This window comes from Anthonomus grandis, chromosome 7 (genome assembly GCF_022605725.1).
Source record: "Anthonomus grandis grandis chromosome 7, icAntGran1.3, whole genome shotgun sequence".
NCBI lineage: Eukaryota > Metazoa > Arthropoda > Insecta > Coleoptera > Curculionidae > Anthonomus > Anthonomus grandis.
The window spans coordinates 32,047,637-32,066,941 of record NC_065552.1 but is presented as its reverse complement, the minus strand read 5'-3'; positions in this window follow the sequence as shown (position 1 = coordinate 32,066,941).

The following is a 19,305-nucleotide window of genomic DNA, read 5'->3' as shown; positions in this document are numbered from 1 at the left end:
AACACATTCTTTTTCTATCTGTGGTAGTTTTTAGGAAAAGATGCAAATAAACTCAACAACGCTCATTCAAAATAAAAAAGAACTTTATTTAAATTATTAAGATCCGAGATCTGACAATTGACGGTTCTGACAAATGACAGTTCTCGTGCCAATTTAAACTCTACTCTAATCCTCTTTGAAGAAACTTGGTAATGCTTTGAAAGCATACAAGAATTTTGATTACACAACTTAAAATTTAAAGCCCTTAAATGAATTTGAAACTGTTTTACGATGTAATTAAATAAATATGTGAAAGCTTAGAACATTAACAACAATTTGGTTTGAGTTCAACATTGCACAGGGGCAAAGAGGATGCTTTGTTTACAAACATATTAATGGATTCTCTGTTGTCAAATTTACACGCATTTTTAAAAAAGGAAATTTTCAGCTATATATCAACACATCAGTCTGGCTTGTTAGAAAATAAAGATAAATAAATAAAAAAATTAAGGCTGTCATGGAAAAATAAATAAACGACTTACCTTAAAAGAAACACCGTTTATGTTAAGGGACAAGCTTGTACCAATAAAGATTTTAGAACTAAATCAAACAGAAACTTGATGTCCCTAGTTCCATACTCACCAACGTCTGAAAAATTAAGGGTCAAAAACTATCAAAGCCTATGCCAACAGCATGAGAGAATATCTAAAGATTCAAATTATAAGAAGCTACTGACGAACATCCGTCCAATCCATTTAACAAACCCCCGACACGTCAAAACAATCAAATTTATGTGCTTATCAATAAAATATTGATAGTGAGTTTTTCTTTTTTCTATTGTAACGATATTGTAAACACCGTGAAATCGGATGATTCTCCGTTATTCTGGAATGACAAGAGTACAAGGTATACTGCACAACGTCTCGAAGTTAGTGGGAATCTTCCGGAATAGTATTCTACCGAGTATATAAGGAGCCGCATCGCCAATAGTTATCAGTTATCAGTTCATTGAAGTAACGTTCGGAATATTGGCTCAAGATTTAAATAGTTGCAGACAGAGAACTTATTGATGTTAGGTTTTGGACTAAAAATGAAAAGAAGAAATAGATATATGTTATTCTAAACGTAAAAATAATATGGCAACAGCGCAGGCAATGCTGATGTCATCAAAAACTTATTAAGAAATCTATAATAATTATTATAAAAATTTAATTTCCATAAGAATGCTTTTTATTAGATAAGTATAATTACTCTAATGAAGTACGTTAAAAAAAAAACACATAACGAGCTTATAAACAGAAATATTATTTATAATTTAAAACATAATCTATTAATAATAAATATTTATCATGTAAATATTTTTTGACGACGTCACTGGTAAAGATTACTTGTGTCGGTGGAATCAATAACATCGAGCGACGTTGCGATATTGTTGTCTTTTTCTCTAATATACGTGATCTACATTCATTTAACTTTGAATGTTGAGTTCCTTATAGTGTCTTCATATTTTATGAAAAAAAATGCCTCATGTTTTGCGCCTGTCCAAATAAGTGACAAATTATTAGAGTTGGATGGAAGAGGTCATGAAGAGTATGAGTTTGCATGAGAGTTTAAGGTTCAAAGGATCTGTAAGCGCTTAAATCTCCTCTCTTAAGATAAATTATAATTACTAATTTCTGCAAAAATGTTATTCATTTAGTGATTATATCAAGATTACAGGTAGAGGATTACAGGACTTTAAAATGAAACTATTAGCACCATCACTGGTTTAAGATTTGAGTTAGAAATCGCCAAAAGAAGTTTATATACCAAAATTCACTTATATAAAAGTTGCAAAATAAGAAAGTTGCTTCACAATATTGAAAATATATATATATAAAATCTTTATTAAGTTAAATGGTTACCGTTTACACCAAAACTGTTTAAACTTGTCTCCATTTATTTGAATAACACTAAATCATACTCGGCGAATCCACGACTTAATACAAATTTAGAATCCTGGTATTCACGAATTAAATCATAAGATGCTCAATTTCTCTTGAAGTTCTTCCGGAATATTTACTACTCCCTCATGATACATCAACTCTTTCAAATAGCTCCAAAGAAAAAACTTGTAAGGACTTAAATCTGGAGAGCGAGGAGGCTAATATATAAGTCTGCTTATATCTTGATATATAACTGCTTGTCTAAAATGTGGAGAAGCCCTGGTTGATATATTCCACATATTGTTTCACATTTAGAGAAACATCTTCTAATACTTTGGAAGATTGTTTCGAAGAATATCTAAATAAATTTCACTGGTTAGTCATGGTGGAAAAAAGGGTCTTGTAAATATGCTATTTACCACGCCAGTCTAATCATTTAAAGAAAATTAGATATTTTTACAGCATGCAGATTTTCTACTGTGCAAACATGATGCATGATGTACTCTATCTCGTGTAAATGAGGCCTTATCTATGCACACAATTAATTTCGTAAGATCTTCACTTTTGTTGGACTGTTTTAAAAGCCACCTGCAAAATACACTCTTCTAGCATGATCTTTATAGGTTATAACACTTGTACCCGTTGATATTTATAAGGATAATACTATTCTTCTTGTATATTTTACTATGAGAAACTTTAGTAGCTATGGCTCTAGTACTCATTGTTGGCTCCTCTTCGATCATTTCTAAAATGTCTTTCTCAATTTGTAACATCTTAGGTGGAGCAGCTTTTCCAGCGTGACCTCCTTATTTTAAGTACCCTATGTCACGAAGTCTAATAACTCAATTTAAGAACATACCAGAGGCCGGATGATTTCTTAAGGAAAACCTGCTTGCATACATGTATGCTGCTACTGAATTTTGTTGGAACTAGTTCACTTGGGCTATTTTCCATAAAAAATTATCAGATAAATGAAATGCGCACTATTAAAAGACTGGTACTATTAAAAGACTGATCGAATCAAAGATTCGCACTGAAAACCATACAATAACAAAAATTTTGGTAAACGGTAAACGAATTAAACAAATTACAGAATAAAGATAAAAACAATTTTAATATTCTCCATAAGATGATAACATCGTGAGTGAAACACGTATCGAGAATAAGATAAAGAGTTTTCACTAGTGCTAAAACTGATTTGTGATTAGATATTTATTAGTAAGTCGCAGCATGGCTATTTATGCGGCAAATTTGCCAAGACGGCAACTTATATTTTTATTGATAAAATTCCGAAAGGCTGGTATATTGGAATTGAACAAATTTCCATAGGGATATTATCGAACTTCCAAAATTTAGTATCTAAAGTGTTCCATTTATATCTGTAAATATTCACTTAGTCACTGTTGCTTAGCCACGCTAATGTTGTGAGGAATTCAACCTCCCTCTACTATAAATCAAACATTACTTTTTTGTTTAATGGCTTTGTGTCGAAACATTACTTTTTACAATACAATAAAACTATGTATTGATTAAATTGGTTTCACCAGTAATTGAGTTATATTCTGTCTATATAAGGTTCTATGATGTTAAGGTTCAAATGTCCTGGTTGAGTTTTTGAAGGCAATTTTTACTTTGTTGGAGGCTGTGCGTAGCAGTTGTAGTGATTTTAAGCCATTTTCATTGGTTTTGAAGCCAGGTATTGTACAATAAAAAGTATACCTCTTGTCGTACACTTTTCTTTGTAGATTTTTTAGAAGAGGCCCTATCGTTTCTCATAATATGGCCTAAGTATTCTAATTTATGTTTTTTAATTGTGGTAATAACTTTCTTACCTACTCGGCATATGACTTCATTATTTTTGACTCGGTCGATGCAGGAGATTCTTGGTATACATCTGTAAAAGCACATTTTGAACGCTTTCTGTTTTTTTATACCTGCTTCCGAGAGGTTCCAAGCCTCCGCTCCATATATAGCAGAACTGAAAAAGCATAGTGAAAATTACTGTAGTATACTGTATAAACAGTACTGTATTTTATACTGTAGCACGAGAATCTTGGTTTTTAGCCTCATATTTTGCTATACGTTGTCTTATTTCCAAGGTGTGATCTTATTGACAGTTGTTTGCATTCGTGCTAAGGTATTTGTAACTTTCGACTTTTTCAATTGGCTGTTGATTAATCGTCAGCTGTGTATTTAAGACTGGATATTTCCTAATGACCATATTAGTTGTTGTCAGTTTAGTCCGGAACTTCTGGTCTGACGCTCAAATTACGAGACAGTTTTACCACTAACCAAAACTCTTTATTTTACTCTGGACACGTCTCCCGAATATGCGAACATCGTTAACGAAACACGTGTCTAATTTTTTCCTGACGATGCTAGCAGTGGTAGCGAAAGACGTGGAGAGTAAAATAAAGAGTTTTGTTTAGTGGTAAAACTGTCTCGTAATTTACCATATAGTTTGCTCTTTTTCGCGTTTAAATCTAATCGGTTGGCTAATTTCAGTTGCTAATGTCATCAGTGTTTTCTATGTATTCCAGGCTATCTGCGAATATCAATGCTTCGTCTGCATATCTGATGTGGTTCAAACGTTGGCTGTTAGTCATTAATTAAAGCTTGTTTGAAGATATGTTTGGAATAAATATTAAACAAGATGAGGAATAGTACACATCCTTGCCTCACTCGACGCTCTATTTAAATAACTTATGTCTTATCAGATCTTTGTCATCAATTGCAATCTCTTTAAACAGTGATATAAGTTCGTCATATCTAACTCTATCAAACGCCTTCTGGTAATTCACAAGCATACATATATATCCCAACTGACGTCTCTGCACCTCTGGAACAAAACCTATATAGCAAAAAGTGCGTCTCTGATACCCAGAGCATCACAAAATCCAAATTGTGTACGTGTTATTTGTTCTTCGCATTTTTTTGTATACTTCCTCGTGGATGACTTTTAGGAAGGTGTTAAATAGGCGGCTTATAAGACTGATAATTCTGTACTCTTACATACTCTTTTGCATTTGATTTCCTTGGTATGATAACAAATGTCGATTTTAACAACTCTGGGGAATTTTTCCAATATTATAAATATTACTAAATATTTTTGTGAGCCTATTTATTACATTGTCATCGGTTGAACTCTTTTCAAGATATGTTAACCCATAAATGATGTTGGAAAAAAATCTTTCATGGAGTAACTCTAATTTAACGATACAGTATTTTGTACAATGGGTTATATCCTTGGCAAATTAATTTAGATAAGCTTTCCAGCCAAATTTAAAATAACACTCTTCCATGAATAATATAAATTATAAAAATTATGCACATTAAATTAATATACCGTTTAATCGTATATGTAGTAGCCAAAGTTACAAATTATCATTCAGCCTATTATGTCGTTCTATTTTTATCAAAAGGTAAAACGCCGCAGTGTTATGCAACGCACAAAATGAAGCGTTAAAATATTTCAAATTAGCGCCATTTACATGTATAGATTTCCATTATATAATTCGAACTTTTATTTATTTGTTTACGAAAAGGTTGGTATTTTAAAATAACTGATGTATGACATTAAGGTATAAAATAATTTGTAACATAAAAGTGTGACAAATTGCAGGCAGCGTCTTGCTTTTCTTAAATGGCTTTAACTTGACCTCCTTATTATATTAGTTTGAGAATTAAATATTTCCATTTCTTTTGTTAGAGGATGCCCGAAAGAAAACGTACCCCAAGAGGTCAGTGCAATATTTTTTTCTAAAAAATCCAGAAACAATAGGAAGAGAGGCCAAGTGATTTTTCAATAAAAAGGTTCTATAATTCTTTGTAAATTGTTTTTTTGGAAATCGGACTACTGCGGTTTTGACTTTTAAAAAAAAAAAAGTTTAAAAGTATACAAAATAAAACAATGTTTACTTCAAAAAAACGATTTCTTTATTCATGCTTAAAGCTGGAAATGCTATCCCCTCACCTCCAGGCAGTGATAGAGGTTAGTTTCCTACCTTCATATTTCTTCTTCAAAATAACTTCGTCGTCTGGCTATTGACATCCTTTAAAAGAGTCCCTATTTGAATAAACAACATGCTTCCAATATCCCTTCCATTTTTGAGATCAGTCCTGGCCTTTAAAATGCTCGTATAGTGAACGATTGAAACTAATGCAGTTTTAATCATTTGCACTTCGTCAATCAGTTATCTGACAGTTTCTATCTTAGAAACAGCCAATTCGTAGAGAGTTATGTAAGAACCCTATTAAAGATGATAAAGATATACAATGCAAATTTCGATACATCAGGCTCGAAGCTCTATAAATAGACACTGATAATCAAAGTTTTATGCATTTAGATACTCTCTGCACAACTTTTTTTGAGTTTCAAGTTTCTGAGACCTTTCCGCCTCAATGGAAAAATGGATTTTAGCATTCTTGTAACATAATTACTGTAGTTAAGTTTCTGTCTAGTGTAATTTCTAGATAGCTTATCTCTCTGTTTTATCGGATAGGCACATCGTTTATGTCAAGATTTCGCAGCATAGGAGATCTACTGTTTGTAAAACAGATAGTCTCCGTTTTCTGCTCGTTAATCTTGATCTTTCACTTATATGCCCGCGTTATAAAAGTATTCAGATGGTTTTGAAGATGTTTTATTAAGAATTATTGGTTGCGCTAGGTGGCCTATAGTGCTGTGTCATCAAAAAAAGTCAAGTTTCAGGGATAGGGCTATTTAGAAAGACATCTGCAATAATAAACTTATAAAGAGTTATAGGAATGAAGGATTAGCCGAAAACCCTGCTGGACCCTAGCGATTATTGCTCGGGTTGAGGATTTTTTAGTAGAGAAATACGCGGGCCTCTTTCTAGATTTGACAAATGTGCTAGTGTTTGAAAAAAGCGTTAAAGTTTGGTCTAACACAGGAATTATGTCTGGTAGGAGTTTCTTTAATTATTTTGTTTGTAATATCAGGTAATAAAAAAAGCTCAATCATTTCGACAATTTCTGAAATTAAGTAACCCATAATAAATAAATTCAAATAAGTGATACTGAGTTATAGCCGTAGCTATTACGACTAATTCAACCTTTTTTGAATCGAAGTTTTTTAAGGAAATGATATTTTAAATTGCCTTAATAAATTTAGTACATTTTTTTTATTTATCGAAATGATTTTAATATGCCAGATAGACCCATTTAGCTTTAGTAAGATGTTTTATTTTGCTCCAAAATTAGTACTATCTCAGTAGTTGTATAGTTTTTTTGAGTTTAAGTAAGTAATTTTTTGATAAGTCAATTGGATAAACTGGCCAGCAAAATCACCTGATCTTAAACCAGTGCATTTTTTTTCTAGAAATATTTAAAATTAAAAGGCTACAAGTTAATAATTTATATTTTTAAATAATTTTCCTAAATACATTATCGTCTTATCGTCGTTTTTCTTAGAACTGTTATCTTACAATGTAAAATTTGAAGCAGAATCAAAAATTTGATTCTACATAAAATTGAAAAATTTGATACCTGATCTTTAAATGCATTTTTTCTATATATTAGTCATTCCCTGTATTTATATCAAACATTTTCGCTTTTTTTTAAATATTTAAGGACGCATCCCAAGAATAGAAGATAAAGAAAATAATATTTTTTTTGCAATTTGCTTTTGGTAAACTACCATTTGTCTATGATAATTGACCTCTTATATTATTAATTAGCATTTTGTATTCAATTATTGTAAAAGTAATTCGACGATATCATCATTTTTGATAGCCATGAACCCATTGAAATCGATACCTTTTATAATATTAGTCTACTACGTGTAAATATTTGAAAATGAAAGTAAAAAGTTTGGACGTGATTAATGTAATATTGCTATGATCACTTCATAACGTAATGGTGTGCATTATAAGTATCCTTGAATTTCAAAAGACTTAGGAATTTTTTAGATCCTAGATTATTCGGCGGCTTCAAAACCATGTAAATGATGATACTGGGGATGTGCAAGTGTCCAATTTATTATTAATATTCGAGAGCATCCATTCCAAAACTAGATAATATGATAAGATTTGGCACTCGATAAGGCTTAATAATTAAAAAAATCTTCTACAGACAAAATTTCACTGCACCTAATCATCCAATGTCCAATGAAAACCAAATTTCTCCTTGAGGTTTATGTACGTACATTCATTGCCAATATTTCAGAGACCTCTTTTAACAAGTCGCCAAGCTTTAAGTTTACCGATAGTATTTAAGCCCTAACGTGAATTTGAATTAATATGCAAATCAAGACAACATATGCAAGTGAAAGAAGATTTTGAACTTATTTAAATCTAGTGTAGAACTTCGGCTCTCCAAGGAAAATATTTAATTAGACTCAATTTAATTCAACTTCAACGACATTTGATCATAGAGTACCTGTTAAAAAATCTTAAAGCTTTTGTAGATAAAGAAAATGAGATCCACCTCGTAGCGTGAACCAAAAAAGTAACTATACCAGCGGCTTCCTCTCATCACCCACATCACGAAAACACTCGGGTATAATGGGATTGGAGCAGAACTAACTGAATGAAAGCACTTTAAAAATTCGGAAAAAGTCGTTTTTCGACGTCGATTTTGAGCCCAAAAATGGGCCCTAAAAATGCGAGATCTCAGCTAATACGAGAGCTACGACCTCGACTAAGACAAAACCGTTGAAATTATCTCGATAGTGCAAATAGAAGCTGAGATATCGACCTCCAAAGTTTGGGATTTTTCATTTTGTGGGTATACCCCCCCGTATCGATTTTTTTCACCGAAAATTGAATTTTTTCGAAATCGAACTAACTATACCAGCGGCTTTCTCTCATCATCCACATCACAAAAACACCGGGTTATAATGAGATTCGAGCAGAACTAACTGAAAGAAAGCACTTTGAAAATCCGGAAAAAGTCGTTTTTCGACGTTGTTTTTGAGGCCAAAAATGGGCTCCAAAAATGCGATATCTCCGCTAATATACGAGCTACGACCTCGCGGATAGTCTCGTTGGATTAAGAAGGATGAAACTAAGACAAAACCGTTGAAATTATCTCGATAGTGCAAATAGAAGCTGAGATATCGACCTCCAAAGTTTGGGATTTTTCATTTTGTGGGTATACCCCCCGTATCGATTTTTTTCACCGAAAATTGAATTTTTTCGAAATCGAACTAACTATACCAGCGGCTTCCTCTTATCACCCACATCACGAAAACACTGGGTTAAAATGGGATTCGAGCAGAACTAACTGAATGAGAGCACTTTGAAAATTCGGAAAAAGTAGTTTTTCGACCTCGTTTTTGAGGCCAAAAATGGGCTCCAAAAATGCGATATCTCCGCTAATATAAGAGCTACGACCTCGCGGATAGTCTCGTTGGATTAAGAAGGATGAAACTAAGACAAAACCGTTGAAATTATCTCGATAGTGCAAATAGAAGCTGAGATATTGACCTCCAAAGTTTGGGATTTTTCATTTTGTGGGTATACCCCCCCGTATCGATTTTTTTCACCGAAAATTGAATTTTTTCGAAATCGAACTAACTATACCAGCGGCTTCCTCTTATCACCCACATCACGAAAACACTGGGTTATAATGGGATTCGAGCAGAACTAACTGAATGAGAGCACTTTGAAAATTCGGAAAAAGTCGTTTTTCGACCTCGTTTTTGAGGCCAAAAATGGGCTCCAAAAATGCGATATTTCAGCTAATATAAGAGCTACGACCTCGCGGATAGTCTCGTTGGATTAAGAAGGATAAAACTAAAACAAAACCGTTGAATTTATCCCGATACTGCAAATAGAAGCTGAGATATCGACCTCCAAAGTTTAGGATTTTTCATTTTGTGGGTATACCCCCCCGTATCGATTTTTTTCACCGAAAATTGAATTTTTTCGAAATCGAACTAACTATACCAGCGGCTTTCTCTCATCATCCACATCACAAAAACACCGGGTTATAATGACGTTCGAGCAGAACTAACTGAAAGAAAGCACTTTGAAAATCCGGAAAAAGTCGTTTTTCGACGTCGTTTTTGAGGCCAAAAATGGGCTCCAAAAATGCGATATCTCCGCTAATATAAGAGCTACGACGTCGCGGATAGTCTCGTTGGATTAAGAAGGATGAAACTAAGACAAAACCGTTGAAATTATCTCGATAGTGCAAATAGAAGCTGAGATATCGACCTCCAAAGTTTAGGATTTTTCATTTTGTGGGTATACCCCCCGTATCGATTTTTTTCACCGAAAATTGAATTTTTTCGAAATCGAACTAACTATACCAGCGGCTTTCTTTCATCATCCACATCACAAAAACACCGGGTTATAATGAGATTCGAGCAGAACTAACTGAAAGAAAGCACTTTGAAAATCCGGAAAAAGTCGTTTTTCGACGTCGTTTTTGAGGCCAAAAATGGGCTCCAAAAATGCGATATCTCCGCTAATATAAGAGCTACGACCTCGCGGATAGTCTCGTTGGATTACGAAGGATGAAACTAAGACAAAACCGTTGAAATTATCTCGATAGTGCAAATAGAAGCTGAGATATCGAACTCCAAAGTTTGGGATTTTTCATTTTACGGGTATACCCCCCCGTATCAAATTTTATCACCGAAAATTATTTTTTTTCGAAATCGAACTAACTATACCAGCGGCTTCCTCTCATCACCCACATCACGAAAACACTGGGTTATAATGGGATTCGAGCAGAACTAACTGAATGAGAGCACTTTGAAAATTCGGAAAAAGTCGTTTTTCGACCTCGTTTTTGAGGCCAAAAATGGGCTCCAAAAATGCGATATCTCAGCTAATATAAGAGCTTCGACCTCGCAGATAGTCTCGTTGGATTTAGAAGGATGAAACTAAGACAAAACCGTTGAAATTATCCCGATAGTGCAAATAGAAGCTGAGATATCGACCTCCAAAGTTTGGGATTTTTCATTTTGTGGGTATACCCCCCGTATCGATTTTTTTCACCGAAAATTGAATTTTTTCGAAATCGAACTAACTATTCCAGCGGCTTTCTTTCATCATCCACATCACAAAAACACCGGGTTATAATGAGATTCGAGCAGAACTAACTGAAAGAAAGCACTTTGAAAATCCGGAAAAAGTCGTTTTTCGACGTCGTTTTTGAGGCCAAAAATGGGCTCCAAAAATGCGATATCTCCGCTAATATAAGAGCTACGACGTCGCGGATAGTCTCGTTGGATTAAGAAGGATGAAACTAAGACAAAACCGTTGAAATTATCTCGATAGTGCAAATAGAAGCTGAGATATCGACCTCCAAAGTTTAGGATTTTTCATTTTGTGGGTATACCCCCCGTATCGATTTTTTTCACCGAAAATTGAATTTTTTCGAAATCGAACTAACTATACCAGCGGCTTTCTTTCATCATCCACATCACAAAAACACCGGGTTATAATGAGATTCGAGCAGAACTAACTGAAAGAAAGCACTTTGAAAATCCGGAAAAAGTCGTTTTTCGACGTCGTTTTTGAGGCCAAAAATGGGCTCCAAAAATGCGATATCTCCGCTAATATAAGAGCTACGACCTCGCGGATAGTCTCGTTGGATTACGAAGGATGAAACTAAGACAAAACCGTTGAAATTATCTCGATAGTGCAAATAGAAGCTGAGATATCGAACTCCAAAGTTTGGGATTTTTCATTTTACGGGTATACCCCCCCGTATCAAATTTTATCACCGAAAATTATTTTTTTTCGAAATCGAACTAACTATACCAGCGGCTTCCTCTCATCACCCACATCACGAAAACACTGGGTTATAATGGGATTCGAGCAGAACTAACTGAATGAGAGCACTTTGAAAATTCGGAAAAAGTCGTTTTTCGACCTCGTTTTTGAGGCCAAAAATGGGCTCCAAAAATGCGATATCTCAGCTAATATAAGAGCTTCGACCTCGCAGATAGTCTCGTTGGATTTAGAAGGATGAAACTAAGACAAAACCGTTGAAATTATCCCGATAGTGCAAATAGAAGCTGAGATATCGACCTCCAAAGTTTGGGATTTTTCATTTTGTGGGTATACCCCCCGTATCGATTTTTTTCACCGAAAATTGAATTTTTTCGAAATCGAACTAACTATTCCAGCGGCTTTCTTTCATCATCCACATCACAAAAACACCGGGTTATAATGAGATTCGAGCAGAACTAACTGAAAGAAAGCACTTTGAAAATCCGGAAAAAGTCGTTTTTCGACGTCGTTTTTGAGGCCAAAAATGGGCTCCAAAAATGCGATATCTCCGCTAATATAAGAGCTACGACGTCGCGGATAGTCTCGTTGGATTAAGAAGGATGAAACTAAGACAAAACCGTTGAAATTATCTCGATAGTGCAAATAGAAGCTGAGATATCGACCTCCAAAGTTTAGGATTTTTCATTTTGTGGGTATACCCCCCGTATCGATTTTTTTCACCGAAAATTGAATTTTTTCGAAATCGAACTAACTATACCAGCGGCTTTCTTTCATCATCCACATCACAAAAACACCGGGTTATAATGAGATTCGAGCAGAACTAACTGAAAGAAAGCACTTTGAAAATCCGGAAAAAGTCGTTTTTCGACGTCGTTTTTGAGTAAAATCTGTATTGTTGTGACGAATTCATAATGAGTTACTTATTATATTGGGTATTACGTCACTTATAGCAAAAATCAATTTAGAAATTTTTTATCTCACACGCTCAACAATTATTGAAAAGAAGAAGAAAATAGACTTATTCACGTATTTAAAAGAAATATGAACTTAAATCTGTAACGATACCGTTCGATATATTTAATTTAATTTAAGTTCAATAAGTTTTAAATACAATAATTTACTTGAGGTATAATAGATTTTTTTTTTTTATATACCTAGGAGCTGAGGTTCAATCTATTAATCTCTGAGCTCGTTTCTTCTTTTCAATATTCTACCTAACTTTGTTATGAATATTATAATTAAAAAACGATAAAATACAACAAGAAGACCTACTTTTTTTAAAAAATACCTAATTTGAACCAACGTTTCGGTAGTTATATCTACTACCGTTATCAAGGTAATTAAAGTAAAATTAAATTAAATTGAAAATAAAATATACTTATCTTTCAAATTTTCAGTAATCCAGTCTCATCAAAATTTCTTCCTAATTCGAAAATACTTTATATACTTTTTTATATGATTTGACGGTTTATTAATAGTTTGACAAACTATTTTGAAAGATAACAAAATTTTCAAAGGTTACTTTTTTAAAAATTAAAGGGGTGTGATCTTAATGTAAATTAATCATAGAAAATACATGAATATCAAATATTTTAAATCATTAATTAATTTTGAGAATACCCTGATCTACCTCTCTCTTTAGCAAAGGAATCCATGTATTATGAAAATCAACCGAACAAGTAGCTAAGCATTTATCTTCATTTAACATTATAAATGCACTTTCCTTTAGCTTACGTAATTTTGAAATTGGTTCCTTTGCTAAAATTGAGGAAGCATTCCAGTCTATTCTGTGGTTATTGTCGAATGCATGTTGTGTAATTTTTGATTTTTGAAAATCATTGTTTTTTATGTAAGATTTATGTTCATTAATTCTTTTTGGTAATGGTCTACAGGTTTCACCTATGTAAAATTTACCACAAATACAAGGAATTTTATAGATTACATTTTTATTAAATTCATTTTCATTGAAAGGTTTAGTTTTTGTTAATAAGTATCGTAATGTGTTTTGTGATTTAAAAATAGTTCTTATATTAAATTTTTTAGCAATTCTTTTTATCTTATCAGAAAAACCTGGAATAAATGGTAAAATAAGATTTGTCGTAAAAAGTGGTTGATTCAATTTTATACGTGGATTATCAAATTCTTTAAAGCAATTTTCTAAAAATTCTTTGGGATAATTATTTTGAATTAAGATATTTTTAATAAAATCTTTTTCAGTTGTTAAATATTGATTATTACAAATAATGTGTGCACGATCATATAAACTTTTTACCACTCCTTTCTTTACCATTATTGGATGATTAGAATTAAAATTAAGATATCTATTAGTATGAGTTGGTTTACGGTAAATTCTAGTTTCAAAATTTTGTAAATCCTTTTTAATTAAAATATCAAGAAAAGGAAGCTGACCATCAGCCTCCTTTTCAAGAGTAAATTTTATAGTAGATTCTTTTGAGTTAATGTAATTTAAAAAATTTATAAGATCTATTTCGTTATGGTGATATATTGAAAAAATATCATCAATATATCGCCACCATATTTTAGGTTTTTTATCAAATGTATTAATAATTTCAGATTCAAAATTTTCCATAAATATATTACTTAAAATTGGTGAAAGAGGAGAACCCATAGCCATACCAAAGTTTTGTTGATAAAATTCATTATTGTATTGAAAATAAGTAGTTTTGACACAATAGGTTAAAAGTTCTAAAATTGTATTAACGCTTAATGTTGTACGTTCTGCCAAATTATTATCATTCTCTAATTTATTTTTAACAATATTTAAAGTTTTGTCAACAGGAACATTAGTAAAAAGACTTACAACATCAAAACTTACCAATAGATCATGAGGGTTAAAAGAAATTGTAGAAAGTTTTTCTAAAAAGTGTTGAGAATTGTTAATGTAAGAATCAGAATTATTAGTGTATGGAGTTAAGATATTTAAAAGATATTTTGCAAGAGGATGAGTAGGTGAATTTATGCTACTAACTATAGGTCTTAAAGGAACATTTATTTTATGTATTTTTGGTAAACCATAAAAATGTGGTGATTTACTATTATGTGGAGTTAATTTAAATCTATCAATATTAGAAAATTGGTTTTTATGCTTTTTAAGTAAATTATAAATTTGTCTTTCAATTTTTTCTGTAGGATCTTTAGATAATTTAGAATAATTGCCATCCTTAATTATTAAATTTAATTTATTTTCATAAGTGTTAATATTTAAAAGAACAGTAGCATTACCTTTATCGGCTGGAAGTATTTTAATATTATTATCGGTTTTAAGTGTCTTTAAAGCTTTTAATTCTAAAGAGTTTAGATTTTGTTTAATTTTAATTGGTTTTTCAATTTCTATCTTTGCCCTAATTCTAAATTCATCTTGTTGATCCCTTGGTAAGTCTTTCGTTGCGTTTTCTATAGCTGAAATGATATTTAATTTTGGCAGAATTTTTGGAGTAATTGAGTAATTAAGACCTTTAGAAAGAACAAGTTTTTCTGTATCAGATAAAACTCTATCTGACAAATTAATAACAGTTTTATTTATAAAATCATTATTATTTGTGTTTAAAAGTTCTTGATTTATATTTTCATTATAAAGTAGATTTATTTTATTTATGTGAATTTGTTTTTGTTTTTGAAAATTATTTAAATAACTATTATTTATACAGAAACATATATGATTGAAATCATTTTGATTAACTAAATTAAATAAGTTATTTTTTAATTTTTGTATTTCATTATTTAAATTAATTTTATTATATCTATGAAATTGAATTCTTTCTCTTAATAACGCTTTACTTGCTCTTTCTAAGATTTTATATGTTTTATTATTTTTGTATGATGTGTGTAATCTTAAGCATTTTGGTATTAAATTATTAATTTTGCATTTATGTAAAAATGTTATACTATTTTCACTGTGAGATAGTTTAATATACATTTTTTCTAAACGTCTAAAAATATATAAACAATTAGGCCCATACCTTTGATTTAAGTAAAATCTGTATTGTTGTGACGAATTCATAATGAGTTACTTATTATATTGGGTATTACGTCACTTATAGCAAAAATCAATTTAGAAATTTTTTATCTCACACGCTCAACAATTATTGAAAAGAAGAAGAAAATAGACTTATTCACGTATTTAAAAGAAATATGAACTTAAATCTGTAACGATACCGTTCGATATATTTAATTTAATTTAAGTTCAATAAGTTTTAAATACAATAATTTACTTGAGGTATAATAGATTTTTTTTTTTATATACCTAGGAGCTGAGGTTCAATCTATTAATCTCTGAGCTCGTTTCTTCTTTTCAATATCCTACCTAACTTTGTTATGAATATTATAATTAAAAAACGATAAAATACAACAAGAAGACCTACTTTTTTTAAAAAATACCTAATTTGAACCAACGTTTCGGTAGTTATATCTACTACCGTTATCAAGGTAATTAAAGTAAAATTAAATTAAATTGAAAATAAAATATACTTATCTTTCAAATTTTCAGTAATCCAGTCTCATCAAAATTTCTTCCTAATTCGAAAATACTTTATATACTTTTTTATATGATTTGACGGTTTATTAATAGTTTGACAAACTATTTTGAAAGATAACAAAATTTTCAAAGGTTACTTTTTTAAAAATTAAAGGGGTGTGATCTTAATGTAAATTAATCATAGAAAATACATGAATATCAAATATTTTAAATCATTAATTAATTTTGAGAATACCCTGATCTACCTCTCTCTTTAGCAAAGGAATCCATGTATTATGAAAATCAACCGAACAAGTAGCTAAGCATTTATCTTCATTTAACATTATAAATGCACTTTCCTTTAGCTTACGTAATTTTGAAATTGGTTCCTTTGCTAAAATTGAGGAAGCATTCCAGTCTATTCTGTGGTTATTGTCGAATGCATGTTGTGTAATTTTTGATTTTTGAAAATCATTGTTTTTTATGTAAGATTTATGTTCATTAATTCTTTTTGGTAATGGTCTACAGGTTTCACCTATGTAAAATTTACCACAAATACAAGGAATTTTATAGATTACATTTTTATTAAATTCATTTTCATTGAAAGGTTTAGTTTTTGTTAATAAGTATCGTAATGTGTTTTGTGATTTAAAAATAGTTCTTATATTAAATTTTTTAGCAATTCTTTTTATCTTATCAGAAAAACCTGGAATAAATGGTAAAATAAGATTTGTCGTAAAAAGTGGTTGATTCAATTTTATACGTGGATTATCAAATTCTTTAAAGCAATTTTCTAAAAATTCTTTGGGATAATTATTTTGAATTAAGATATTTTTAATAAAATCTTTTTCAGTTGTTAAATATTGATTATTACAAATAATGTGTGCATGATCATATAAACTTTTTACCACTCCTTTCTTTACCATTATTGGATGATTAGAATTAAAATTAAGATATCTATTAGTATGAGTTGGTTTACGGTAAATTCTAGTTTCAAAATTTTGTAAATCCTTTTTAATTAAAATATCAAGAAAAGGAAGCTGACCATCAGCCTCCTTTTTGAGGCCAAAAATGGGCTCCAAAAATGCGATATCTCCGCTAATATAAGAGCTACGACCTCGCGGATAGTCTCGTTGGATTACGAAGGATGAAACTAAGACAAAACCGTTGAAATTATCTCGATAGTGCAAATAGAAGCTGAGATATCGAACTCCAAAGTTTGGGATTTTTCATTTTACGGGTATACCCCCCCGTATCAAATTTTATCACCGAAAATTATTTTTTTTCGAAATCGAACTAACTATACCAGCGGCTTCCTCTCATCACCCACATCACGAAAACACTGGGTTATAATGGGATTCGAGCAGAACTAACTGAATGAGAGCACTTTGAAAATTCGGAAAAAGTCGTTTTTCGACCTCGTTTTTGAGGCCAAAAATGGGCTCCAAAAATGCGATATTTCAGCTAATATAAGAGCTACGACCTCGCGGATAGTCTCGTTGGATTAAGAAGGATAAAACTAAAACAAAACCGTTGAATTTATCCCGATACTGCAAATAGAAGCTGAGATATCGACCTCCAAAGTTTAGGATTTTTCATTTTGTGGGTATACCCCCCCGTATCGATTTTTTTCACCGAAAATTGAATTTTTTCGAAATCGAACTAACTATACCAGCGGCTTTCTCTCATCATCCACATCACAAAAACACCGGGTTATAATGAGATTCGAGCAGAACTAACTGAAAGAAAGCACTTTGAAAATCCGGAAAAAGTCGTTTTTCGACGTCGTTTTTGAGGCCAAAAATGGGCTCCAAAAATGCGATATCTCCGCTAATATAAGAGCTACGACCTCTCGGATAGTCTCGTTGGATTAAGAAGGATGAAACTAAGACAAAACCGTTGAAATTATCCCGATAGTGCAAATAAATGCTAAGATATCGAACTCCAAAGTTTGGGATTTTTCATTTTACGGGTATACCCCCCCGTATCAAATTTTATCACCGAAAATTATTTTTTTTCGAAATCGAACTAACTATACCAGCGGCTTCCTCTCATCACCCACATCACGAAAACACTGGGTTATAATGGGATTCGAGCAGAACTAACTGAATGAGAGCACTTTGAAAATTCGGAAAAAGTCGTTTTTCGACCTCGTTTTTGAGGCCAAAAATGGGCTCCAAAAATGCGATATCTCAGCTAATATAAGAGCTTCGACCTCGCAGATAGTCTCGTTGGATTAAGAAGGATGAAACTAAGACAAAACCGTTGAAATTATCCCGATAGTGCAAATAGAAGCTGAGATATCGACCTCCAAAGTTTGGGATTTTTCATTTTGTGGGTATACCCCCCCGTATCGATTTTTTTCACCGAAAATTGAATTTTTTCGAAATCGAACTAACTATACCAGCGGCTTTCTCTCATCATCCACATCACAAAAACACCGGGTTATAATGAGATTCGAGCAGAACTAACTGAAAGAAAGCACTTTGAAAATCCGGAAAAAGTCGTTTTTCGACGTCGTTTTTGAGGCCAAAAATGGGCTCCAAAAATGCGATATCTCCGCTAATATAAGAGCTACGACCTCGCGGATAGTCTCGTTGGATTAAGAAGGATGAAATTAAGACAAAACCGTTGAAATTATCTCGATAGTGCAAATAGAAGCTGAGATATCGAACTCCAAAGTTTAGGATTTTTCATTTTGTGGGTATACCCCCCCGTATCGATTTTTTTCACCGAAAATTGAATTTTTTCGAAATCGAACTAACTATACCAGCGGCTTTCTCTCATCATCCACATCACAAAAACACCGGGTTATAATGGGATTCGAGTAGAACTAACTGAATGAGAGCACTTTGAAAATTCGGAAAAAGTCGTTTTTCGACGTCGATTTTGAGCCCAAAAATGGGCTCCAAAAATGCGATATCTCAGCTAATATAAGAGCTACGATCGCGGATGGTCTCGTTGGATTCAGAAGGACGAAACTAAGCCAAAACCGTTGAAATTATCCCGATACGACCCATAGAAGTCGAGATATCGACCTCCAAAGTTTGTGATTTTTCATTTTTTGGGAATACCCCCCGTATCAAATTTTTTCACCAAAAATTGATTTTTTTCAAAATCGAACTAACTATACCAGCGGCGTCCTCTCATCACCCACATCACGAAAACACCGGGTTATAACAAGATTTCGAGCAGAACTAAGGAAATGGGAGCACTT